The 27,329-nt window shown below is 46.8% G+C and overlaps 1 protein-coding gene across 4 annotated transcripts in view; it reads left to right on the top strand.

Annotated features, from left to right (window-relative positions):
• Positions 1-27,329, top strand: part of LOC143374698 (zwei Ig domain protein zig-8) — a 74,138-nt gene that overhangs the window by 26,010 nt on the left and 20,799 nt on the right. The window lies entirely within an intron of this gene.

Genomic DNA, 27,329 nt, shown 5'->3' on the forward strand with positions numbered 1-27,329 from the left:
GGCAAGTTGCAGCAAGGAAAAAAATTTAGTCTCCACGCTCATATTTTATATAACCACAAAGTTTTATGGCCGATATGAAAAGTTACATCGTAAAACTACCGTGTAAAAATTTCGTGCCCGAAACTGTCCCCGAGCCAGCGTTTCGTTAACCAACACCTATAAAGATTCTCTGCACTTTTTAAAACACAAAACTTTCATTTTCTTTTGCCACTGCATCATGGTCACGGGGCCAATATATTACGATCCCGCAACTTTCGGAAATCCATTCGCCCACAGTCACCGGTTGGTGAAAGTTAGCAAAATCACTTTGAATTATAACGTGTAACTAACTGGACCGATGACTCAGGTGGGCTGTGGTTTCGATCAAAGGCAGCTACGAGCCTCGGCACGTGAGCACGTTAGAAGGCTCTAGCGATTCATTTTCGGAAGTTGCTCGTGTCCCAGTTCCCGTTCCGTGGGCTAATTTCTATTCAAACAGGTTGTCTCTCGTCTTACGACGACGTCACGTCGCATCGCGCCGTGGCCCTTTGCCTCTGTTATCTGTGCAAAGCGGGCTCGTGTAATTAATACCAGCCCATGACAAATCGTCGCTTCCGCAATAACGACCGGCCAATAAATACACCGGCCGCGATTAGAGTAGCAGCACGAGAACGTAGACGACGTGCTTCACCGGTAGGTACGCTAGCGTGCCCGTGACAATCGATCAAAATGAGACTCGGGGACACAGACATCGGCGTGTTTCCTTCAGGGCTGACATCTACGCGATGCCTATCTTTGTCGAGGGTGGGTTCGAGCCTCTTCCATCTCATCCTCTGTCGAGGAATCCGTCTGTTATCTTAATTCTCCGTTTGCACGTTAACAATCCGACTTCCCTCGCTCGCTCCTGCAAAATCGTTCTGGCCGCTTCGATTACGAGGACGGATAAAAAACTAACGGCAATGATCGCGCGATAGCAACAGAACAGGCTGCCGATTTTCCCTTTTTCCGATCCGATGGAAAAACAAATTGCCTGTAGCTTTTCATTTAGCCTGGTAATCGCGAGTAACGTTTTCTGATTCGCTCGAGGGGGGGGGGGGGAGGGGGCGGCTAGAAGAAGTTTCCCTTGCCTCGGTGGATTTGCAGTTCACGATTTAATTCCTGTTTCCGCGAGTCGAGCGCATTTTTCAATTTCATGGTCGATTACAGCGCGGGAGAAGTTGCAAAACGTAGCTGAAAGCGATAATCAACGATTCTCCGGAGTCAGCGGTTCCCGATAAAATTTCCTCGGTTCTCGATCGTCGAGCAAGTGAGCCAGTGAATGTAAAACTTTGGAAAATCGATCGCGTAGTTAGAGAGGGGTTAAAAGAGGGGTAGAGGGTAGCCGCGGTATAAAAGAAAGCGGGGAATTTATGCTAAGCGATGACCATAATCATTTCAGGAGAATCACGGATCGTCGCGCACAAGCAATAATCCCGTCTGCTTGATTCGTTTTGCTCGTAGACACTCGTTAGATTAAGGATCGCTTGGCGCCGCGTTCGCCGATATCGCTCGTTTTTTCGCTGCCAAATGTCGAGCTGTTATTTCTAAATTCCCTCACAAAGCCATCCGTTTGATTCTCCCCTCATTCGCAGCGATTCGGCGTTTGATCGAGCGACGATCAAACAAGCCGAGCCACTGGCCGAATATCGGAAAATTAATACTCGCCGCTGATCGTCTCGAGTTAATTTGAAAATTAAATGAAGGTTAAACGTGGAATCTTATCGAGAGATCGGTCGAATCCAATTAGGTTCGGTTAATTCAGCTCCGACTGGCTTCGGCTTGGCGTTGAAAGCACGTAATCTCGTTTCGAATTAATACGAGCCTCCTGCCTTCCTTCGGCTATAAATCGAATGGAAATTTTGAAATTTTCATTAACGAGATATCGATGACACGGGCGAAACGTTAACGGTGTTTATCTTGAGTTATTAAAACTCTACGCTCGATATCCCGTGCAATTTTTTGCGGTCAGGTTTACCTTTCGGAACGTTAAATTAATGCTTCAATGAAGTTAGCTTTCTATCCGCAAGCGTTTTGGCGAACGTTGTATCTCGCATGCGTTGACCTATCGATATTTCACTAGCTTCGATATCACTGCTGCGTTTTTTCCCAGCTCAAACACCGAACGAAATCGTTTCTGGGCACATTTTTTACTAATTTTTCCTAGTCCAAGCATGCCAGTGTTCTCTCTCGTTTTTCCCACCTCCACCTATCTATCGCTTCGCTACTGATTTGTGTATTTTTAATTGGTACACAACTCCAACCGATAAACCGAAAGGTGGTTATTTCAAACGTTCGCTTCCGCCAGTCGTCAAGGGATCGAGAAGTGGGTATTATATTTTCACCGAAAATTCATGGGAATCTGGATGTTCGGTGCTCCGTTATAAGCAACTTCCCACGATACATTTCGGCGGCCCAAGGTATTCCACGTTCAATATTTGTCGATGGTCTGTTCCACTTGAAAATTCGGATGCAAACAGCGCAAAGTGGCTCGCGATTTGTTGACCTTGTAGCTCGTGTATCCGCAATTTGATGGATAACCGGAAGCTGGAATTTCTCTGCGCATGCAAAACGCGAACAGTTCTTGTAACACGCTTCAAGTTTAATGTGACTTTCATCGATATCCCGGTAATCTATTCCATAGCTGTGAGCTTTTGACGCTGCAGTCGCATTTACAAATGGATGCTACTTAGCCGTGCCGAAAAGAAGTTGGCCGAACGGAGGTGGGATAGATCGATGGCAAGTGGTACGAGTCAACCGCTAGTCAGACCAGCCAGCTGCTTTCCCAGCGCCACATGCGTTTACCACGTGAAACGCCGCAATTTGGCATACAATTTCAAGAGTCGATGCATCGCGAAACAATGACCTTCGGTTGGAAAATCCTCGTTCACAGTTCGTTATCGAAGATCGAGGCTTCTTCATTTCGTTGTTGACACTTTTTCAAATGATAAAACGCTCGAGGCTATACGTCGCAAGATCGTAGTAAAGTTTTGAGCGCGAAAACTTGCCCGCTAGTGAATGATTTTCGTCACCTCCTCGACGATATTGATCAATCATAAATTCACCGATTGCGCACAACGGTGCAAGGAGTTAATACGGCCGATCGATAGAACTGGCCGACGAGCCGGACTGTCGTTCTTCGTTCGCGTACCTGTCACTGTCTTCTCTTAGCCCGGTTCACCCGTTTCCCTGGTTAATGCAGCTCGAACGGGAAGAAGGGAGGAACGAGTCGGACACAAGCACGACTACAGCTCGTGAACCTTCCTCGAAAGTGGCTCGTGATTTGTTGACCGGGTAGACAGGCCAAACATCGGTGCCATGATGGATCGCCGTGAAAAAGAGAGCCTTATCGAGCAGTCCGGATCGATTCCTCGCCGTGTAAGACTCGAAATGCCCTACTCGGCTGCATTTTCACCGCATAAATTGAGCAACCGTGAATTCCGAGATGAATTATTCATGCAGTGGCGTTGAGCTAGGGGATGCGGCCCAGCCGTAAATACAATTAATTTTAATACATCCCCTTTACTAGCCTCCTTCGCCTTTTCTTTGTCTCGTTAGTTCTCGATGCGAGTCCAATCGAATGCTCGTTACGGTTCGCGCGCTTCGTTATCGATACGGGCTCACCCCGGTGGATTTCGTTGTTAATCCGTTGTTATATTATTTAACAAAGGGTTGCATCTCCCTGTTGTATCGTTTGCCATGAAAATGGAAGTATGATGTACATACACGCGGAAGCCGGTAATCATTAGACGACTAAGGTGTGGGGGCGGGGGAGAGACACGCAGGTAATACGACGGGGGGTAGACTATAGATCAGTCGTTCGCGAGCAGTTCGAGAACGAGTGTAAACGTAAACAGAATGAAATCATAGACACGCGCTACGATCGGAAGATTGTTGCGCGTAGGTGGCCAATGTAGTCTCGGTTGTATCATGTTTTCCATGGTGCTTCGCACAGATTCGTGTAAATCGCAAGAATACGTATGATCGAGAAGTACCTCGTGAAAACATCAGAACCTTCCTGATCTTATTCCGACGGCGGCTAGAAGTTTGTAAAGTGTTTCGATCCGTTTGACGTCACGTCACGTCGTTCCAACCGGCTTCGCGGTTAACAATTCAGTAGAATTTTTTTGTGAACCTATCGAAATGGTTTGAAACTGTACAATTGCATCCACTGCGCCGGTGGAAACACTTGGCTGCATAGGGGAAAAGAGACGGAAATGGATTCTCCAGTCCAATGAAAAAAAGGAGATACAAAATCGAATATTATGCGGTTTCTATGGTTCCATTTAAAAGCATCGTGAATCATTTGTCACGTTTCCGTTTCGAATCCACAATTGTGCAAAAAGTTTGCTAGTACGTAACAGTAGGTAGAAAAAATTCAAAGCCAGTCGATGCGTGTACGCGACTGCGGCGATGAGTTATTATTTGCAATAGTGGTCGCGGTTATTCTCGTTGCTTATGGAAAGAAAATTCTTCTCAGCTCCGATTACTATTCAGTTACCATCCGAAGAGAAGGATAAACAAACAGAGCGCATAGGATTATTAACTATTATTGGCAGGGGTGGCTTGAAGAAAGACGCGCCACGAGCGGGCTTTTTTCATTAAGATTACTCCAGACTCTAGACTCTAAAGAAAATGTTCGTTTTCCTGTTGTGCCGTCGAGACGGAGACAGAGTGGAGGTGGAAACAAAAAGAGAGTATGCGAGGCGAGAGAAAAGGGGCAGGCGGTGGCGAAGAAAGGAGCGGGGAATGCACGCGTGTAAAACAGAGGGAAAGTAGCCAAGTATTTGGAAGATGAGAGACCACTTTGCGCTTAGAAGGAACTCTTTTACTTTCACGGCTTACTAAATGCACGAGGTATGCTCGAAGGAAGAACAGGTTTCCGGGGAAAAGGAAAAAACGGGGCCAAAGGAATGAATGGAAAAAGGGAAGGTGAAAGAGAAAAGGGCAGTGGCGCGCGTACAAGTAGATCTTCTCCGTCCAAACCTCGCGACGATGCAACGCTTTAACCGTCCGCAAGTCCACAAGATTCACGGGGTCACACCTTGCGGCCCACTTGACCGCTAAATTGCGTAATTAAATTAGCGACAGGCCGTATGGTTTTCTAATTAACGTCCCTGCACGGGTCAGTCACACATTCCCGTGGAATCGTTGGAAAGTTATAAAGAGGTGAGAATTGCAATTGCTTGGGGGGGGGGGCAGCTGGCAGACAATAATTTAGTATCATTTATATTTTACGATTTATATGTGACTGAAATTTAACCGAATTACATATTGCTGTCGCAAGGATTTAATCTCCATAAGAATTGGAAGTGTACATATGTATGCATCTATGAACACGGGCGAGCAGATGCATTTTCCATCAGGACGCACACAATTTCCGAGAAAGGTGGGACGTTAAAGGAACAAGTTAGACGTACGAGCTTTTCTCCGACATGTCACGAGCAGAGGAGATAAACTCGACTGGTCGGGAAAAGCTGTAAAGCACTAGGGGGACTGTTTGACGCTCGTGACCGTCGAAAGATGAGATTTCAGGGCTTTGGGACTAAGATTTCGACTTCTCTTCCTTTCGCGATGCTTCTTCGACTACTCGAAGAAAGTCGACATTTTCTTTGATGAAGAAACATGCAGGGAATGGTTCTCGACAATAGATACATAGATACACTGCGTAAATCTGCACCCACTCTGTGCAACGCTCAGATCCCTAGACTGTTTCGTCATTTGTGCGCGAAGCGAAACCTTCGCGGAGAGTGATGGCCTAAAGAGAAGAATAAATTTCGCGATAACTTTGCAGCAGATAGAAAAGTGAAAAGTGTAAGTCGACTCGGTGGGTCCTGGACGAGGCCTGAAAGAGCGAGATATCGGAGGAGCTTGAGATAAAAGTCAGCTGACAGGACTGGCCTTGGATTTCGCTGCGAGGGCGAAACTTTTCTCCGTCTCTTTGCGGGTTACTGTTTAAAATTGTATGACAATCCTAGGTTGTCCTGCCCTTCGAAGCTTAAGTAACGTTCGACGCCTTTGACAAGCTCTTATGCCCAGACCTGTCCAATTAGCACAAGTGTTTTGCGCTTCTCTTTTTATTCCTTGTTACGTCTGTAAGCGTCGAGCAGATGCGTTTGCAAAACGATTGAATTTCGCGGCGGAATTCTACAGGAGATTTCGACGGGAGAACGGTACGAAATTATTCCAGCTTTTACGTTGCAATAACCGTAAAATTCTGTCTCGCCGGTGGAAAAACGATAAACGCGAGTGAACGAACAACGATGAGCAAGCTATAAAACAAAGCCTTAGCCGATTGTCAGAACCAATGGATATATTCTCGTTAGGACGGAAAAAAACCCATCGAATCGAATATGTTTCAAGTGAAACCCATTTTGCTTGTCCGGCCAGATAAATTTCCTCCGTTACGCCTCTCCTGGCAGACAGATTTTTTTCTGAAAAATCATAGACAGCCACTTGTGTGTATGAATGCGCGTATGTACCATGGGGACCCAATTCTTTTAACGTTTAATAGAAGGACGACCAATTCCGATGCGGCCTAAAAGGACGCGGCTAAAAAGGAAAAAGAGAGACAGAGACATGGGAGAATCAGCGAAAAAAGGTATGCTGATAGAAAACCGGGAGAGGGAGCGAGCAGAAATGGAACGAATCGGGGCTGGAGGGACGAGAAATAGTATCGGAGAAAGCTGAGAGCCAGTTCGTACGTTTTCGAGGTGGATACCATTTTAATTACAACCACCGTCCATAAGTCGATCCGCATGAGAGGCAACATTTTCTCGGTTTAATTAAGCGGCCAGCGTTTCCGCTTTGCTGAGGTTTCTTTCGTGAAACGAACGAACCAACGAACCAACGAACCAACGAACGAACGAACGAACGAACAAATGTAGGTACGTACATAGGTACAGGCGACATTTCGTTGGACGTCGATTTATTAAACTGTGCCGCTAGAGGAGCCCTTTTTGTAACAGGATACTTAATTAAGGAAATGATCGTGTACATGCTTTCACGATTCGTTAACGCGAAAAAATTGCAGGTCCCTTTTCCCATGGATTTTCACATTGGGAATTGCAACGAGCGATGTAAATGCAGGTGTAACTCAGCTTTTCGATTTTTAGGCACGAGGGGGTTAATTAATTTGACGCGTTCATTAGCCAACGAAAGTTTCGCCGCGGTTAAACGGACCTGTATCCTTTCTCAATTTCTGCATATTCGTTTGGATTTGTAATTCTGGGTTAGCGGTTATTTTGTAAATATCCAATTACGTCCCCGGCAAATTTTCCTTTGATCGCGAACTTTCAATTTCATTTTCTATCGTGCGCTCGGCCGTTGGAGTTCCAAAAGGAACGGGAGACCGTTGGCGACGAAATAAAGATCAATAAAGAGTTATCAACGGAAATAGGAAGACGTGACTGTGATCGGGAAGAACGGCCAAGGAGAAAAATTGTGGACTCGCCAATTAAAGTCTGGAACGTTGTGCTCGGCGAAACGTCGATGCCATCTGGCTTCATATTTTACTTACACCTGGCAGCTCCCTCGCTGAAGGGTGTCGATAAAATCATTCGAGAGGTCATCTAATTGTTTTCTTCGTCAAGTTTCAGTGGGAGCGGCTCGACAGCCACTCAGCTATTCCTACAAAAAAAACAAGATCACCGATCAGAAAAAGTGGGAAAAGTAGCCTGCGATTTCGTCGTAGAATCCTGGCAAGCTGTCTTTTCCAAACGAAGAGGCAGCAGCACGAAATTCCAAAACAAGAACTTCCACTGTATTTAATGGCTGGCGGAGCGTAGTTTCAAGAGGGGCGCCCGCAATTAGAAACTTTTTGAAAACGGAACGGAACGGTAACTGAACAATTAAGAAGGGAAAATTAGAATTAAAAATTTTAAACTCGCTCTCGGCGAAGCCTCGTGGAAACGCGTAACGCGAAGCCCAGGGGAGAAATGGGACAGACAGCGACAGAAAAAGATACTTTGTCCTATTCTTTCGCGATATCCTGGCGATTTAAAAGAAAAAGCTGCGAAGTAGGTTCGTCGGAAGTGGTAATACGGGAGGTCTTTAAAACAGAACCAAGTTTCCAAGCGTTCAATAAATAATCAATCGGTGAGGGCATTGCAGGATCTCCACACTCCATCAGGGTGCAGTATTATTTTATTACTTATGAGCGGACTTTTGTCCGCGCACTAGATACTTTTCGAATCCATGGGTGTGGATTAAGTTACCGTCGGTGGGCAGAATTAAAACGCTAATAACCAGCCGGTGATATTTATTGGACAGCTTTCACGGGGGTTAAAGTCGAATCCGCTGGCTGTTCTGCCTCAGCCACCCCATCCCAGCGTTCGTCCTCTTTTCTCGTTACGCCCGTGCCTTTTGCCCTTTCCGCAAAGCGTCCAAACTTTTACGAACCCTCGAGAGTCTGGTAGCGCCACCATTGTTTCCCAAACAGGGGTTGTTACCACTTTTATGAGGGAGATTTCGAGCTTAGCCAGCCAGATAACTTCGGTACGCTCGTCGCTTAATCGGGCTCGGCCCAGACCTTCTCCTCCACGCCTTCAACCCTTCCTCGAGCGCATCGAGCGCAGTTTTAACCCCGGCTCGTACGTGGTGTCGTCCCTCCCTTTGGAATCAAGTGATTTTGGGATCAACTGGAACGGACCGTTTCTGCTCCAGCGTGGACTGTTTACGAGGCTCGATTCCTTTTCCATTCTCCGTGATGGGAATATGGAAATTCCGGGGAATTGTTTCCCCTTGTGGCAGCTGGACGAATGATGTACATTCCAGCGAGAAATAACGCAGCTAAATCTGATTATTCGTATTAATAACTCGCTTTTAATACCAGCTTTTATCGTGCTGCTCCCTGTGATAGCTGGTCCGCGACAATGGCGATATCACGGGTATCTATTCGCGGCGAAATGAAATGGAATCCCATCCGATGCATTGAACAAAAAATAACCGAGCCAAGGGTACTCGGCTTTTCTGTCTGTGCTAAACAAGGGTTTGACTAAAGGTAATCTAGAATGTACAATGCCCCTGGTAAAATGAACGAGCGACGCGGACGAACGAAAAGACACCGGAGACGTTGGTCATACAGAGTTTCAGAGGATCGCGTATTCCCTTTACACGCTTGCGTTCTCCACTACGAAGCTATCTCTCGATCCACGCTAGCCGTCGCGCCGCGCCACTTCTTTCTACTCTCTACTTTGAATAATCCAGAGCGGATACCCGGAAGCCGCGCAGAGTCCCTGAGAAGAATTATTTAAAGTCGCTTAGGATCAGCAACGTTCCACTGTGTCGGCCACCGTGGACTCCGCGGATTACTCTACGCCCTACGCTCCCGCGACTTCGTAATTTCAATTTATCCACGATTTTTGGACCGGTTTAATGACGCCAAATAGGCATTCGAGGTTGCACGGCGAGGGCACGATGGACTCCAGCATCCACTTCGCAGAAATTCCAAGAAATCTCGAGTAAACCAGATTAATGGAATCTCGAGCTGTCTTGTGCGCGGATTCCCCACGAATAAAAGGTTCGCTGCGCGCTTTGCGCGAAAGAAGATGGATACTCCGTTGTCCGCCCCGTCGGCTGTTCTCAATGGGAAAGCGCGTGTCAGATTATACATACAGGTCCGTTTGTCAATTTTCATTTGCATTCTCAAGTTTCGCGATCCTTTCTGAGACTTGGAACAATCGTGATATTACGCCTTACATTTCAACGCGATAAATCAATCGAGATGTCCGTCTTTCAACACCCACCCCCTGTTAAACGCGATACCCATCGGGCGTCACAGTACGCAGGCTGGGAGCTGTAAATTATATCGTAATCGATACGCTTTCAACGGTCCTCCACCCGTAAATGTGTTATCACGTGCGCTTCTGGAGCTCCGAATGGCATTGCGACGCCCAAGGAAACGGCAATGGAAAACAAATAAAGCAACTAAGCGACAGAGACAGACGGATGAGAAGCAGCGAGAAGACAGAGGCCGCTTTAATTTATTCATTGACGCCCCCAAGCATTTTAGACAATGAAACAGTATTGGTTTTTTCGTATATCGAATTGAACAGCGACAGCGTGGCGAAACGAGGCTCGTTCTCGGAGCTGACTGTCCCGGGAAGGGTGGCTGTCCAAAAGGGGTGGGTTAGTTTCATTTAAGCGTATCAACTGGCCGGTGTGCTGTGCTTGGGTTGAAAATGTCTACGTATACTCTATACGCCACTTTGCTATCAAATAGTTTTCATTCCCTATTAACTTTAACATCGCAACTGGTAAAACAGGCTTCCAGCCCCCGGCGAATACATAAAACTTTCATCGAACGGCATCGATTACCGCTCCAAGACTAACCTGCATGCAACTAAAGCGCCCTACACGTGCCGCATGAAATAGCGCTTTTCACTTTTTGCCTTTGTGCGTCCTCCTATTTTTGTTCGAGTTCTGAAAACGCCGGGGGACAAAAATGAAGAGGGAGACCCTTCCGCGCACCCCTTCCTCCCAGTGCTCCAAAATATTCCAGTAATTGATATTTCGGGTTCACCTAGACGGCGCAGTCGTTTGTTTTCCACCCTTGACTCGGCTGGGGTCGCGATTCCACCGTGGAAATGGAACCACTGATCCTCGTCGAACGAATTTCGCGATCGACGCGGACGCGGACGGTTCGAAGTAGCCGCCCTTTCACTTTAAATAAATCGTTATGGATTTCTTTTATCGGCTAAACGTCGTTGTCGGCTGGACGATTTACCGTCTCCGAAAATTTCCTGCTTCAAAGAGAGCTCTTATTCGCTCGCAACGTTTTCCAATTTGCGCGTTAAGAGATTCATTAGCGAACGTTTTTCTTCGTCGCTTTAACGGTAGTTAGTGGAAGTGGATGCGTGGAGTCGCTGGAATTTGAATCTCGTGCGTCTAATTTTAACAATTCGACACCCCCGTGGAGATTCTTGAAATTCAGATTAGTTGGATATTATCTAGAGAAGAGACAGTAAAGAGAAACATAAGGGGGGGACAGAATTCACCTCATAATCTCCGTAACAAGCGCCCTCTTCATCCCCATTTTACCATCGCTCCCGGTGAAGAGCCCTCTTCAATAAATCACGTGCTCCAACGCCGTGTAAACAAGGCTGACTTAATAAATCTAATTATCTGCGGGCGAAGAGCGTTCCGCCGAGGAAAAATAATTTATCGTGACGGATATTCGGTGCCGATGTCGTGACCCGTGCTCGATCGACTTTTAAAACTGTCCGCAAGAATATTTATTCGTTGAAAGAGAGAGATTCTTCGATTAATGTTGCAGGCCCTGGCGTGTAAATTTTATGGTTGTATTCCACGAAATTGCGAATGGTATTTTCGTGAGAATTTTTTTTATAAATTTCCATCCGAAATGAAACACTCGATTGACCATTTACTGGGGAATAATTCTCCTGAGATTTCAACATCGGGCATCCTGGAAATTAAACGGAATTTTTAAATGGTTCGAAAAAAGCATTTTTCTTTGCCGCGTCATTTAATCCGGCAGCGCTCGCGCGTGTCTTTACTGCACCCTCGCGTTTCTGCGGGCTCTTGTTTCCCATTCGATTTCCACCTCTTCCGCAACCTACCCCTTTTCCTTCGAAAACTTCCTTCTCCGCGGAACTTCTTGATTAGGGGTTCGATAGTGTTTTTTATGGAATCTCCCTGGGTGCAGTATTCGAGGGGAGGCAATCGCGGCGAACTATCTTTGAATTTAACTCTTCCCCGATGATTGTTCTTTTTTTTTTCCTTGTGGGATTAAAATTCAGACCTCGATTCGCACGATGAGATACCGTTCCTCGCAATTCACAAAGTAACAGAGATCAAAAGGGGAATGGAAGAGGGGAGTAACTCGAGTTGCTTGCAACTTAACATGGCATGGGCTGGGTGAGGTAGATACAGTGATACATAGAGTGGGAGCACCTATTACGATCATCAAAGTCTCAAAATGTTCCTTCTTTCTGAAGCTGAAAGCTGTCGAGAGATGATGGGCTGACAGGAACACTGCAGGTGTAAGAATTTCGAGATACATACACCGTTCCACCAAAGACCGCCTAAGTTCTTTGCGACGAAAGGCAGCGTATGTGCGCTTCGCCCCATTTTCCCCGTACAATTCAATTCTTGCATCGGCATTTAGCCCGATAGAGTACTCTCCCTCTTTATCTCCCTCTCTCTCTCTCTCTTTCTTTCTCTCTCTCTCTCTCTCGCGCGTTCTTTCAACTGCGAAACTTAATTCGAGTGCGAGTAGTGGGCTCGATAGTCAACTTGCTTTCGCTCCACGACTTCCTTTAGCCCCCTCGGTTTCACGACACTATTTTCCTCGCGCTCCAAACTCCTCAATTACTTTTATTAGAATGCAACTTGGAGAATTAACGTAGCTGCGAACGCTCTCTGGAATTGTTCGCGACGCGACTCGGTCTTACTGCGACCAAGGGATTTCAGCCTTCCTCCCTTTGACTTTCCACCGAACTGAAATTGAATAACAGACTTCCTTACGACCCTCTACGCAGTCCAGAGTTTCCTCCCTCTATTTCCAAATTTTTCCCACATTTTGGCCTCTTTAGAGGCGTTCTTTCAAGTAGATTAAGTTGCTTATCCTATACGAGTTTTTAGAAACTTCGATGCCCAGGCTCTCTACTTTAATTTTCCATCAACTGGCCGGTTGACTAATTAAAAAGTCAGACAATGCTAACCGTCGATCGACTCGGTTATCTCCAAATTCGTAAGAAGCGTATCCACCAGCTTCCTTCCAGTACTCAGCATTTTCGCTCGTTTCTTACGCTCTCTTCAATCTTATCTCCGAGTCAATTTACCGTCACCCTATTTTCAAATTCTTTTGTTCCGACTTTTTCGTCGCCGCGTTCCTTCCAATTTATACCGCGACTTCTCCACCCCCCTTGCTCATCGACTTGCTCTCCTGAGCGGCGTATTTCCCCGCCGCGTCGCGTCGTCCGTTGCCAGGTTTGTTCGTTCGTCGACGGGCTGCATAAGGGCCCGTCACCTCGATGTTATCCCGCGGTGAAAATAAAATTTCTTCGTAGCGAACGTTGTTACCCGCGCACACGCGCGCATGAGAAACAAAGGATCCCCTCGCGGAATCTCGTATATAGGTCCGTAAAACCGTTCTGCCCGCGGAACGGAGTTTTAACAAGTTAAATGGCACTCCGTTCCAGGAGATTCCGCCCCCTAACATGGTCGTGGAGAACGCGATCGATCATTTTCTCGGGCCGACTTTCCACGCCTCACCTTAAAAACGTCGTCGCTCTAGACTCTAGAGTCTAGTCTCTAGATGAATGCAATCGTTACCGGAGGAAAGACCGGCAATGCTGAAGCTCTCCTAACAGAGAATTCTTCTCATTCGAGCTCCAGAGAGAGAGAGAGAGAGATGGTGAGAGAGAGAGACAGGAAGAGAAAGAGAGAGAGAGAGAATGCATCCTCAGCCTTCCCAGGGAAACTTTACGCGCCATCTTTATCGCTATGCTCTTCATCCTAGCTCCTCGCTTTTCTTCCTCTTCCCTCTTGCCTCCTGCCTCCCTACCCTGACACCCCGAACACTCTTTACTTTGAGGAATTACTTCACCGCGTTACTTATCTTGAATTAATACGTCTTCCACTTTGCCAGCGATTTTCCTTTTCAGGTACTTTGCTCTGGGTAATTTCGCGTAATGGAAGTCGCGGGGAATCGAGCGGAAAAGCATTGTAAAAATAAAGGGGTGAATCAGTGGAGTACATTGCTCCCCATAAAGCTCGCAGTTTCGGCCTGTGCGACGCGGAATTATGTCCGGCGAGGGCTGCGAGATCGCTGCATAAATTCGCGCTTTACGGCATCACAGGCAATTACGCGAGGAAACGATCAGGATGACAATTTTAACCATCGATTTTTGCGCAACCATTTAGCCGCAGTTTCGCAAGACTCGCATCCGAGGCCCACCCACGTGGGTAACTGTGAAATTCAGGCCCTGGAATTGCAGACGTTTCAAGTTGAAATTGGTGGAGGAGAAGTTGAAGAGAATGGACCAGAAGCGTGTGGGTAGTAATTTGTCGCGATGATATCAGGGGACCGTTTCCAGCCGCAATTACGATGATCGATGAACTTGGATGAAAGCATCGGCCGTCGGTTGGCAGCCGTGCGATCGTTTCAAGTTTTCCAACATCTGTAGCCAGGGCGGCAAATGAACGCGTCATGGGCAACGAGATTTCGACACCCGACTGGAACCGTAACGAGGAAATCGTGAAATTTCGGGCCTTCTGCGAACTCGCTTGCGATACCCTGCACTTCCGAGTTACCGCCATCTCAAATTCCTGATCGAGCGTAATTATATCGGAACCGGTTGGCTAATTCTTGTTACGATAAATGGTGGTCTTTGCTGGGAAATTGGATTTAGGGGGAAAGCTCGATCATTGCAATCACTCCCCAGCCCGTGTGTAAAGTTTTGCAAAAACTCTTTTGCTTCCCCCCTGACCCATCGATTTTCCCCGAGGGACGTCGACCGTGCAATCGGAAATGACGAGATTTGACGGAATTTAGTTTTGATGCGACTCTCTGCTCCGTGGAAATCCGGCAAAGGATGTACCCGAGCGATATCGACTACGCTCCCTAGATATCTTCTTTCTTTCCTTCCCGATCTTCCCGTTTGATTCCGGCACACAAATCGAATCGAAAGTAGGGCAGAGGCAAACAAGCTTCGTTTATCCTGCGTATCGCCGCGGCGCAGCGCGGCGGTCCATGGAGTTTTGATTACGGCCGCGATTTGTCGAAACGCGACGGCTGGATCGATCGTCAATTATGTTTCGGTGCAGTGCCGAATTTACACGAACCGCCGCGCGTCGTCGTTAGCTGTATTTCGAATCCAGGCGACGCCACTTCTCCCGGATCAAACGAGCCACTTCCGTACAGATTCAATCTGAGAAAATTGAGCCACGCGAGGAAAGAAAAATTTCGAACGGTTAAAACAAACGTCGAGCAATCTACGTGCAGATGCGGCACGCGTGCTATTCGGATACACGGATGGAATCGCAAACAGGGGTCGGTTCATCGAACAGAGAAAACTGGTCGACTCTTCTCTGCACCGTTGTATCGTATTGTTCCATTGGAATATATGTTCGGAAGGTGCATTCCTGTGCTCTCGATCCTCGATTCCCGGAGACCCCCACGACGCGTTCGATACACTATTTCCGGCGAGATTGTCGAAAGGATCGGGATAAAGTTATATCGTATTTCCGACTCCCTACGGTCCACCGATACTCCAACTTTCGGTAATTGACGAACCGCGGAGAGCGTATCGACAGTATACCCGTCCGAAAATCTTTAACTTCGCGTTATTGCCGTCGCTTTACTATGCTGCGGCTTCATAAAAGAAGGCAACTTCCTACTGGAATAAACGGATCTCGGCTTCGATGGTATTTCGCGACGATCATCGTGAATCTCTCGATGATTGCCTCATTTTCGAGCAGCTGATTTACTTCAACGACAGCAGGGCGTGCGAGGAAAATAACATAGCGACTGAAATGTAAAGAGCGTTCCCTATGCTATGAAACTCATTAAGCAGCACTTTTCCGAAGCAAGTAGAAAGATTCACCGATAGTCGGACACTTGAGAAATCCAGTTACTCTGGAAAGTGTGGAGACGATTCCGTTTCCGTGACTCGCGAATCGATTGGAAAAGTGGATGAACCAGGCGGTGTTGGTGTTGGTGTTGGTTCGATTGAAGGATCGATGGGCGAACCATTCAAATCCGGATGATCCGACTGTATGACGTTCGTTTATCCTCTCGACGATAAAGCATGGCTGGGCATCGCCGGAAAAACGGCACCTTTCGAGGGCGTTCGTTGCGAGACGTCTTTTCGGGCGTCCTTTTCTACCGATAGCCTCCTCTTATAAACGCTACTGGCTACACAGTTACAACTTTTCGAACGTCACGAAGATCACTTACTGGCGTTGGAAAAAGTTATTGGTTCGCGGTGGATCGATGGGCGTTGATTCATTGAGCTTGGAAACCGTGGAAATTGAAAATGATGCGCTGAAATCGAGCCTCTCGCTGGGAATTCGAGATCGAGTTAGCGTCGCGCTTGTTCAGACCGGAAATTTTTACTCTATTCGCTCGCAATTCCGTTATCAGAACGGTAATTACACTCCTTTGTTGCGAAATACAGAGGAAACCGCTTCAAAACTCGATCGGAGTAGTAATTCTATCGAAAATTCAATTATTGTTGCCTGAGGAAAACGAGATTACCAGGATGACGTTAATGAAATGTTGTAGATCAGCGTTTCGTTCGCTGAACCGTTTATTTTTCATCATTTTCATATTCCGTTACGTTACTACTTCGTTATACTACTGGGCAGTAGGGCACGCCAAGTAAATCAATTTCTGTTAAGGTAAATGTCGAGAGCACTTGCTCGTACTTTTCCAAGAGGGACGGTTCTGACAGCGGCAGTTTTGCGCAACGATGCGGTTGGTATTTCGTCGAAACGACATTCGTGGTTTCGTGAATTTGCAAATTCACCTCGTAACAGCAACTCTCGATAACGTCGACGGGCACCGACGTTCGAACTTTACGCGTAAAGAGGCCTTAACTTCAGACATTCGAGCGCAAGTCGGAACGTGCGAATCTACGTACCTTTAATTGTAAAACCTCGATCGGCGAACTTCGATCGACCACACGGAATGTCGGTTCCTCGCGATATGCTGGATATATTTATCGAACGATTGGCTTAATTGACTTCCGCTTCGATAGTAGCGGGGTTCCGGTACGTAGGCGCGGATACAAGTTCTTGAAATTGCATTTCACCTGTTGTTCATTGCGCCGCAGATTCCTGACATTCCGTTACGTACTCGCGACTAGTGGAAAATTTGCAACACGGTCTGTTGCAATTTATCGAATGTAACGAAGCATTCCCACCAATTTGTAATCAATTAGTACCGAGTTTTAATTCGTTTCAGGCTTCGAAACGAGGGCGAAACTTGACAACCGCTTAATGAAGAAAAAAAAGTGGCTATTAGGAGTTGTATTCGTGGCACGGGAAACAGGTTATAGAAGTGAAAGAAATTAAGTAAAAATTCTCATTAAACTTCGTTAAGCTCGTGCGTGGATTTTTTTTTATATAATCCCGGTCAGAACATGCAGCGGACAGATTGCAAAACCATTTTCATTATTCGTCTCACTTTGATGCAATCGGCATTTATTCCGCGAAATCGAATACATGTAACATCTACAATTCTAGAAATAATATTGTTTGATAACAATAATTTTATTTCCTCGTTAAAAAGAAGCAAAAATACATAAAATCTCGATTGCAACGAAACGCGCATCCCTCATATCGAATTTTGTTTTGAAACGAATACAGGTATTTAGAATATTCCCCATACATTTTCTTCTCGTTCCGAGCACACCTGATTTTTGATACGGTGCATTCTGGGTACTAGGCAGCCGAGAATGTAAAAATCTTCAAGATTCTGCTCGCGTGTGACGCAAGATCGTGAAAAAGGGAGCGTGTACTTACTTGATTCAGTTTCTTCGAGATGTCTGCTCAGCATCCAGCCCGTGGATTCCATCGGTTCTTCCCTCGATTCGCCTTCGCAATAACACCACGGGTACCAGAAATTCGACTCGCGTAGTGTCCATGTTGATCGATGGTGATCGATGGTGACGATCCCTGCTAATCTATTATCAGTGCGATGGTCCAGCTTGGAATTTCCACTCAGCATGCTGCCTTCTGTTTTGGCTAGGCTTCGGCTTTCACTAGGCCATGATCTCGATGAAATCGAAACTGTAAATTCGACACTTGAGAGCAAACATCGCATGAAAAGCAACGTGCACGGTGCTTTCTATTTGCAGTTGTTAAAGAAACATGGGGAAACGAGTTTCAATAGGATAAACGGAGAGCCGTTTCCGTTGATTCATGATGAATTCGCCACCGCCGAAACAAATTCGAGTAGTGAATAAATGCACTCGTCCGCGCGTATTGTTATTCGTACGCTATCTTTTTTAGCCGACTGTATCACCATGACAATGCACGTGGATTTTGGACCACCTCGGTGATGTTCATTCGGTATTCAATTTATTTCACATGCAAAACTACTATTTATTCCGTTTGAAACATTTTTAGGTATTATTTCGCACTGCCCAGGTAGTTTATATCGTTGATCATATTCGATGAAAATTCGGATGGTTGGAGGTAAATAGATACTAACATAATATGCTGGGTGAAATTTAATAACCGAATCTGCTAAAGTGTAATAGCATTTTAATGAAAAACATTTGAAAACCACTTACCGTTCCAGAGCATATTTCCATGTTGCCAGCTGATCGATAGTCCATGGAATCCATGGTTCATCGTTATTTCTCGCCACGACGGCGAATAGAAATGTTTAATTCGACTACCCATCGTCTGGACTTGATCTGAGAGGTTTCCCAAGGAATCGCCAAGGATCCATCGATATTCCTGCGACTGCATGGTCCATTATCGCCCTCGATCACCATGACAATGCGGTTAGAATTCACGACGGAGAGTTACGACGCGATTCCGTAGCAGGCGTCGTGATCTTGGACCATCGGAGCGCTGTCTCGATCGTCCCACGCCCTGTGATTCGCACAATTCTGGCATCGTTCTCGGCTAGTCACCTGTACCGGTCCAGTTCGTTCCTAATCTTCGTCGTATAATTCCTGCAAGACAGTTTAGTATTCGTCGAACGCCCCGAGCCGCGTATTCGAGGCGTCTCGAAGCGCATGGGGCTACGATCCGCCTTGTCTCGCGGTTAATAAACACCAAGGAAACTTGCCGATCGTTGTTCCGTGAGAATCGTATCCTGGAAACTGGCTGAAACTTCCGGAACACCCAGCTACTATATTCCAGACCTGTAATGTGCTTTTAAAGCAGCTGAATCCTCTCCCCACTGCCTCTCTCTCTCTACCCTCCTGTCGATTGCATTACGTAGTTCTAAGGCTCGCAAATTATCGTAATTCTACTTAAACACCGAGAGCAATAGCCGCTGCATCATTTCGAGCCGATGATCTCTAATTCAGCGCCGTTATCGCCGCGGATATGTTCACCGCCGCGCCGATACGCAACTATTTACGCGATTAATATTAACCCTGGATCGGTAGAAAGGTATTCGGCGTCGCCGCGCCGTTATCGATATTCACGTGCGAACGCGCAATAAAACCCGTATCGCGGTAAGCAGCATCCAACTCGAAGTGACTCTGGTCTGGAGGAAATGCGAAGAAAGCAGAAGGAGGAGAAGGGACCGGGGGAAAGTGGAGCGTAAGGGAGTCTAATCGACTGTGTACCGTTATTGCTATTGTCAGATACCACGATCGGCGAATACTCGACGGTGTGAGGGCACGGATCGCAATATCGAACCGAAGTGAAAACAGGGTCAAACTGATGACATCGTTCCCGTTGACGTGCCGCCCAGAGATTATTTGAACGAGCAGTCGATCCCGACCTAAATACAACGCCCCGCTCTTGTCTCCTGTTTGCAGACTATCGCCAAACTGTTCTCTGTTTATCTGCCTGCGTACCTCTGCATATACTGGCCTCATAACACTCGTTCCGTTCGAACAATGTCCATTAGTAGACTCCTGGTTTGCGTAACTCTTTCTCCAGCTGGTCCGTATAATAGTTTCGAGTCTGTCTCGCGTTGTCTGGATCCCTCAGCGCGGCGCTGCTTGCCTGGAGGTGCTCCCCATCGCCAGGTAGGATTTTCGCTTCGCTGCGATCTCTCTCAACCACGCGAAAGCACCCAAGTATCGTTTCCATCCGTGAAAGGGCCACTGGTGAAAGACAGGAGGGGCGCGGGGTCACGAAGGGAACACGTACCGAGGAAATAAAAAATGCTTGTCGAAACAGTCAATTTACGGTGGGAGTTTCCTTTATCAGATTTCCAGGCACCATTTTCATCAGATACTCCATATAATAGAAGAATGTTCTGGCGAACTCGGCCCTGCGGAAGAGCTACTGAAAAAGGAGAAATTGCAGGGCGTATGTGAACCTATCATCGAGCGCCATCCAGGCAATACCCGAGAAGCTTTATGAACGATTGGACTCGTATTTCCGACAGAAACTACATCACCGTGGACGTTTCTACGGCGAAAACAACGAGCGAACCGGCTCCAAGGAAATATGAAAGCTACGCCCGATCGAGCAGCAATATTTCATAACTCATGAGGAGGACGTTGGTGAAAAGAATCGTCAAGAGTATCGTTTCTAAGTGGCCCGTGAAATTTCGCCGCGCCATCTCTTTCATTCGCTCGTCGCGGTCGCGGCGGTGCCCGCGTCCTTCCCTCTCTATTTCGACTCTTTCACAAGTATTTTTTGAAGGTGTTGCACCGCGCGAATCTGGCAGTCGACCAAGAAACTTTCGAGGCCGTCACGATTTCGACCGGTACAGTAATGACCCGAACGCCGCTACCCTTTGTACGCTTGCCCCCTTTTCCCCGTCTGTCTCTGTATTTTTTTCCAACGCCACGATGGATTTTAAAAGCCATTTCATCGGCAATTTACGTCCGGATCCGGGCTAATTAGCCGGAGAATTGTTTGCGTTTGCAAAGGGCTCCTCGGTGATTCCTCTTCTTTCCTCAGTCCGCGATTACTCACTGCGTACTCATCATCCGCGTAATTAAGCCACTCGCAGAAGGCCGTAAAGCATAATAAAAAAGGGGGAAAGTTCTTCTTTCGTTTGAATGCTTGATCGTAGTATTAGACCAGGGAAAATTCGGCACGGTCTAAGTGCTTTTCAGAGTAATAATTCTCGAAGAAGAGATAGCACCACCTCGATTCCGGGGCGCACCATTTCCGAAGATCTCGATCACGCGAGACGGGGAATAAACGGTTCGATGATCGGTTCGCTCGTTTTGAAAGCTGCCCTCGCTTTCCCAGCGAGATGAAAGCTATCGCAAAAACGAAAGAAAGCTTTACGCGGTTTACAGGGTATTACGCGCAATCCATGCTGATGTAATCCCGACGTGCAGCTTCGTGGCCCTCTGAAGATGGCAAGAAATTCTCGATGAGAATCGGTAAAGGGATCTACAGGGATTTCAGAGGCTGTTCCATATATGTATGCACGTGGTAATTCTAGCCTTCGACCTTTTTCATGCTCGGCAGCCGGGTCCGTCCTGTCCTTCGACGTTCCCAACGCCCCTCGAATTAGTTTCTGTTCCCGACGATCCGAGAAGAATCCAACGATACGTTATTCTATAATCAGAAACGTCACCACCATCCCATCGATCCTTCTGCTGAATTCCTTCACGTTGTTACGTAAGAATGGCAATTTCTGTGATTTACGATGTTCTAGTCTATTCACCGTCGCGTATGGAATCTCCTTACGAGTACTCTACGCATTGAAATGCAACCAGTAGAGTGGCGAAGCTCTCAAGGTCAGCCGGAATTCACAATTCCGGCTAGTAAAAGGATCTTCCCGAGATTCCAGCGATTCTCTTCCATACATGCATGTCGTTATGGTAATTTTCATCCTCAACGATGCTCGCATGCGCGCCGAATTTCGCGAGGACGCAGCACAATGCGGAGCTTCGCCCTCTTTCAAGTACCTTCGCGATCTTTTCTTGCCATTCGTGGACGGGTTGCGCGGAAACGACGAATAATAATGTTGCAACTAAGTAGTTCCGGACACTAATAAGCATCGTTTGCTGCACAAAACCGTTAGCTGGCCGGAAACTCTGTGCCAAATGACAAAAGACATGCAATTTTCTCCTTCCACTTCGTGAAACAAAATCGTACTTTCTCGACTTTGAAATTTGCGCAATGTTTTCGTACAGTTGCAGATCATGGTGCATCCAGAACCGTTGTACCAGTGAAGGACCGTTAGCTCTGACTCGATATATGTTGACACACGTTTCGTAATGCAATGCGTTTCAAAGTTTATGACAGGTAATTTAGCAAATGAGTTTGTAGCCCCAAGTTGCCTGTTCGAAATTCAGTTATTAGGCTTTAATTTCCTTCGCTGAACAATGGAGCAGACGCGACGCGACACACGCTGTTCACCGTATGTAATATCGCGCAACAATTTCAGCTTACAAGACCGAGGAAGATGTAGCGCGCGAGAATATTGAGTGGAGAGATGTCGAGATCTAGGAGCACGGTTGACACATTAACCTTCTCGCGGGTAGTGGAGTGGAGCGGAGCGGAGTGGAGTGGAGCGGAGCGGAGCGCAGGTCGGTATCGCGTGGACGGTTCGACGCAGAAACGAAGTTATAAACGAACCGGTGTGGCTCGAATAAAAATCAGGGGTTGAGGATGGTTACGGCGGCATCCCCGCGACGGAAACCTGGGATGAAAACTCGATCAGCGACGTCGTGGGTTGGCATACCGCAGGGCGCTGGGGAAAAGGGGATGAAAGTCGTTTCTCGATGGACGAAGGGTGTCCACCACCGCGATCTCTTCCACGGCCGTAGGTACATACATACACCGACAGTGAGGATATCGTAGCTTTCCAGCAGATGGGGGGTGGTACAGGGTGGACAAGGCCGTGGGTTGATTTCAAATGGTCCTAGATTTCCAGGGGGTGAATAAAAAAGGAGAGGTTTTGGGGAAAGTGAAATGAATTTCTGTGGCAACCCTTCTTTTCTCTGCGATTGTTATTTCTGTCCCTATCCTGTGGTTCTTAGAGGGACGGTACCGTGGATGAGTTTTATGAGAGTGATGGAGATCAAGCGAAACATAGAAAAGCAGAGTGTGGGTGGGAAGGGAGAGCGGGATGGGACAAAGGGGAAGGGAAAATCCCGAGGGAATGAGAATTTCAATGCGGATCGTAGTCACGGATGATGATCGATCTTCTTCGGTGGTTGGCTATCAGGCAGCTATTCAGGCAGGGGCTGAAAGTGCTTTGACCGTTGCCTTCGTTCCACGGATTCTCGTCTTTGGGAGCTCCCGGTACCGTCGATGCTCTCGCAGAATGAATAGCTAAGGAGGAAATTTGTTAAAGGGAAACGAGATTTGATAGTGTTGCTAGGGCCCTTTCTATCCCCGCCGCTGCCGCCTCGCCGGCTTGCTTCTCCAGCGCGCCCGGTGTGTCGTTCCTCCTCTCTTTCCAGACAGGAAGGTGGCTTGGAGAATTCGCGAATTTTTCCGAGCTAACGGCGTGAATTTCCATCGAAACGCTTCTTATCGGTGGCGATCGATTCCCACTCAGCCTTTGGTATCAGAATCGTAGCTCTCGAAGGTGTTGCGGCTTCGTACAGCTCAGCGACGACTCGTGGAAAACGGAATCCTTTCAATTCCACGGAATTTCTTTTCATTTTGTAAAGAGCCGCTGGCGAGATCGCAACCGAGGGAAGGGCTTGAAAACAGGGATTTACGTATAGCGCGATGACACCGTTCCACCTTCGATCTATGATACCGTTCCTAACGCTCCTCAACCAATCCTCTTCGGATTCTGCGTTACGTTAGATTCGCGGAAGTGGATTAGGAGAATATTTCGTCCAAGTGTCGATTCTTCCGGACGAAAGGGACGTCTAAGCATGAAAAAGTTAGCACGATCGCGTGTAAAAGTTTGAAAAAGTAATAGAACTCGTAGGAGAAGTAAGTATCGGTGTGCCGAGGGAAAAGGAAGTCGGTGGTTCATCGATCTTTCTCGCGAGTGGTATCAGGACGGCATAGCGCGGAGGCGCTCGTGGCTTTCGCCTTTGTTGGTGCTTCCCGGTCCTTTCTTCGGCCCGTCGAAACCAGGTGGTTTTGAAATATCCAATGCAGTAGCGGGATCTCTCCTTTCAGGCTTGGCTCGGCCATTGCTGAGGAGTTCACCACCTGCACGATCCAGGCCCGGTATGCACCGGGTATTCGGTATAAAAGTACTTTTTCCCAAGGTCCGTTTGGCCAACATCGAAGTTTCAAATGAGTTTCCTTTGAAATTTAACTCTCGCTAGCAGCCTGAAAGCATCGACTCGTGCGTTACCAGATACACGTGTCTGTAGAAACTCGATGGAGGCGGACGGGTCGAACATAGAATTGAAAGTTTACTCGCGATTTCCGCTCCAAGTAGAAATAAAAGGATCTCGGTTAGTAGAGAGGCAAATATTTGGTCTATCGCATAGATTTCTGCCAGTGGGAGGAGATCTTCTTTCACCCACGTTTCTCCCTCATTCCATGCTAAAGAGTCGAAAGATGCTAGAAAATTGATTCTAATCCCATAAATTCAGAGAGCACCTCTGCAATTTTAAGGGAATTCTTAAGTGTGGCAGCTAAGTGCATAACGTTGAATAAGCAGCGGGCGAAGAAAGGAATTAAGAAGCGGAGGAGGTAGGGAAGGGGAGAGGTTGGAATATCCTCTGCTGGAAACGAACGCTCTGAGTCAACGGGTTCTTCTCTCAGATGATCCTGGCATTCATTCTCCGGAAAATTATCGAGTAATCCTCTTTCGCTGTAATAATACGGTACAAACGATGAAATCCAGATATATTTCGTAACCTTCGCCGATTTCCTTTAGCCCTCTTAAGGAAATCCACCAGCCCTGAGCTTGCACTAAATTAACTGCTATAAAACCTATCCATCCTTAATCGTGCCCGTTTCGTTGCTCCGTTACCTTATTTTCTGCTGTTATATTTTTATTGCATTTCACTTCTCAAAAGTAATGAAAAAAACCGAGGTCGCTTGACCGAGAAAACAAAATCACAATCTCTCCAGCAACTTATTTTCTTTTTCTATGGAACGATTCAACCCTCGGACTAAAAAGTTTAACCCTTTCTCTTTGCAGCCAGCCTCTATTGGAAGACTTTATCCTTTTTTCTCTTGAGCGTTTACCCGACGTAAGAATGAAAGTTTTTAATTAAAAATTGAAAAGTCCACCGAGGGAAACAGACGAAACGGGTGGTGGCGGATAACGCGGATGCACGGCGAACAAAGTTGAACGCCGCGCCCGCGCCGGCGCTGTTTCGGCGGAAGTGGAACGAAATAATGATAGACCGACGTAATCGTGTTCCTCGATCACAACGGGCCTTGATAGAACTCGATACTACGTTAAGCGTTAAAGTACCTTGAGCTAGTAGCGAATTACATGCACCGTGCAGGTCGGAGCATTAAGCTAAGTTCGAAGCTCCGCTTAAATTTTCAACGAAAGTGGAAGGGAGTTGCTCTAAGTCAGGTTTACTGGACTTACCTAGAGAATTTGGCTGGTGATAATTAACGAATGGATCCTGGGGGATTCCTCTTCCGTTATAAGTAAACAGGATAAGCGAATGAAACGCTTTGCACGGGAATTTGTCCATTCAGACTGCGTAATCAGGATCTTCTCGTCGAGCCTCGTTCTTCTTTCGTTCCATCGTTTCGTTGACATTGCAATTAATTAATTGCCAGTGATTGAGATATGTAATAGTATTCGCGCAAAGCCTACTTGAATACTTGACCAGTGGCTGTAATTGATAGCGATACTAATACTGAATATTTGGTAATAATTCTTGACCGACTGCCGTGGATGAAGGATGGAAATCATTCTGTTGGAAACGCTGAGTGCTCGATATCGAGTTGCACAAAAAGCATGACGCAGGGAGAAAAAACGAGCCTGTTGTTCTGAATCCAGAACGTTCAACAGGGGGTCGGCTCTTTCGGTGTCACAGGATGGAACCATCAGCGTTTCAGTATTGTGGAAAACGCCATCGGTAGACCCGACGGCCACTTACCGGCCAGGACAGAAAAATTGTAGCCTATTCCCAGCGAAACCGTTGAAAGCGTGTAAAATAAAAATTCATAGCCGGACGGACTGGGCGTCCGGATTTTTCTCTGGTCGACGCGCAATTCTCGCCGTCCCGTCAATTGTGTGCCGTCCTAAAAGCATCGCCGCGAATGAAACGTAAATATCGTTCTCATTATTCAAAAATATCATACCGCCGCGCCCCGTCCATCCGAATCCTGACGTTCCGTTGATTAATGATGCGAAAACTCTTCTCGTCGAATTACACGTTCGCGTTGTTTGCGTTTCGCTTTTGTCAGCGGAGCACCGCGCACCGGCGTAAAGCTGGCTCTTAACGCAAACTCCCTTTCCCGCAGATTTTATGTAAAAACCGAGAAATGACTTTTCAAATTTACGACAATTGCGCGCTACGACAGCTGCTCCCGTTTCAAACACGCCAAACACGAGGGCACGTATTTCGGATTCGTTCGGCGGAGCAATCAGCCGACAACTGTCATTCTTTGGGCGAAAGCGTGTAATTTCCAGCGCGAGGAATAAGCTTGTATGTGGCGGGGCTCGAACTATGTTACGTGTACATTTTTTTCACCCACCTTTCTACTCTTCTTCGCGTTTCACTGAATTTCCCCCTGGGCTCTACCCGTTTCGAGCTGATGTCAAAAGCAAAGCTGATAATCAAAAGCCGTTTGTAGGCCCTTCAATGAAATTTCTCTTTTATACATGAAAACAGTAACAACTGCCGTGCAAAAACTAACGAGCGCAACATTCGACCGACAGAATGTTTAATGGAGATAATTGGATCGTGACTTACAACTCGTATTTCATAATTGAAACTGAAAGGAGTTCGCACAATCTATTAGAGTTTCGTTTCACGATATAAGAATGCAGTTCTTTCTCGATTATTTTCACGATCCGCTTGGACGAAGAGAATGAATGAGAAAACGTGGCTAACTTTGACGACCCTGCTTCGACCGAAAGTGTTTTCAACTTTTAAGCAGCTTAAGATTTTAAGTTCAATAAATATTTATCATTTATTTAGTGGCGCTTTTACCAGAGAATCAAACTTTCCGGAATACATATTCGGTGAGGGGATAAAAGAACAGAGTCAGTAGCGGCTGATGGCTGACTCGTACATTCTACTACTACCGTGCCCTGCCGTCGACTCAGTCATAGACCATTACTACTGCGTCAGCATATTCGCGCGGAACTCTACTGACGAAATTGTAATAATGTAGGGTGGCTGGGATCGTTGTAAAGCTTCTTCATCCGATTTCTGATAATCGCCTTACTTTCCATCGCCAGAACCACGCGAACAACAATACAGATCGTTTTAATTAAAATCCAATCGGTCCACAAAAAGTCAGTAAACACGCAATCCCGATTCGTTTCGTGCGATTATCCCCGCCTATTCTTCCGTTTGCCATAATTCTGTTTCAGTTTCATCGGTTCAAAGGTATGGGGAATAAAGAGGAGAGGAAGGAACATAACAGTAAAAAATTTCTGATTCCTCAGCGGTGGGAAATCTCCGACGTAAACGTTTCCATTCCCTCTCGGTTGATTATTACGCGGTGGCGTAACGTTGACAAGTCCAGAGGGGGCCAGAAGCACGGCAAATGACGAGGGAACGTTGAAGAAAGGAAATGGGAGGCGAAGTGGCTGGAAAGTGGGCTCATCAGTATGCAAAATG

This window comes from Andrena cerasifolii, chromosome 11 (genome assembly GCF_050908995.1).
Source record: "Andrena cerasifolii isolate SP2316 chromosome 11, iyAndCera1_principal, whole genome shotgun sequence".
In the NCBI taxonomy this organism is placed as follows: domain Eukaryota; kingdom Metazoa; phylum Arthropoda; class Insecta; order Hymenoptera; family Andrenidae; genus Andrena; species Andrena cerasifolii.